At 52.0% G+C, this 960-nt stretch overlaps 1 non-coding gene across 1 annotated transcript; it reads left to right on the top strand.

Annotated features, from left to right (window-relative positions):
• Window positions 1-569: 569 nt before the first annotated feature.
• On the top strand, window positions 570-724 carry LOC131269902 (5.8S ribosomal RNA). Its single transcript, XR_009179067.1, has one exon. It is a non-coding gene; the product is annotated as a 5.8S ribosomal RNA (ribosomal RNA).
• The last annotated feature ends 236 nt before the right edge of the window (window positions 725-960 follow it).

Genomic DNA, 960 nt, shown 5'->3' with positions numbered 1-960 from the left:
CGCTGCTTCGGCAGTCCTGGGTAAGATAGTTAGTTCTAGCTTGCCCTATGTGGAAGAGGACACGTAGACTTACTGTGGTGTGAAGTATAAAGTTCAGTTCTCCCCTGGTCCACGCCGCTTCGGCCGTCCTGGGTAAAATGGATTCATCCAGCTTGCCCTATGTGGAATGAGGACACTTTATGCTTCGTCTCTAAGCGGCGGCTTGCTCCTCCCTACGGGGAACGGGTATACGCGCACAGCGGCGGCTTACGTTATGGCAGTCATGGATGCCTTACGTTTCCATGAAAAGTGTGTTCCTCCCCTGGTCCACGCTGCTTCGGCAGTCCTGGGTAAGATAGTTAGTTCTAGCTTGCCCTATGTGGAAGAGGACACGTAGACTTACTGTGGTGTGAAGTATAAGGTTCAGTTCTCCCCTGGTCCACGCCGCTTCGGCCGTCCTGGGTAAAATGGATTCATCCAGCTTGCCCTATGTGGAATGAGGACACTTTATGCTTCGTCTCTAAGCGGCGGCTTGCTCCTCCCTACGGGGAACGGGTATACGCGCACAGCGGCGGCTTACGCAAGTTAGTCACCCTCGGCAGTGGATCACTCGGCTCATGGATCGATGAAGACCGCAGCTAACTGCGCGTCATAATGTGAACTGCAGGACACATGAACATTGATAAGTTGAACGCATATTGCACGTCGTGGGAACCTACCATGATGTACAGATGACTGAGCGCTTATATTTGAGAAATGTATCGCATACATTTAACTACGCCGTGACACCCGTCACGAGACGTGCACCATGATGTTAACTAGGGTCGCGACGACCCGCTAGCATTAAAGAACCCGTGGTTTACAATATACTGGCATTGGAATTCGAAGTATTTAGAGCGTCCGTGTTCCCGCGTGAGGCGGAAGTACGAGGAGAAGGCGTGCTTGTGGTGTCTGTGGTGGTGTTTACTGATGTCTAGCTTC

This window comes from Anopheles coustani, assembly GCF_943734705.1.
Source record: "Anopheles coustani chromosome X unlocalized genomic scaffold, idAnoCousDA_361_x.2 X_unloc_107, whole genome shotgun sequence".
Lineage (NCBI taxonomy): Eukaryota > Metazoa > Arthropoda > Insecta > Diptera > Culicidae > Anopheles > Anopheles coustani.
The sequence above is the reverse complement of the archived record's forward strand: the minus strand, read 5'-3'. Positions and strand labels throughout refer to the sequence as shown.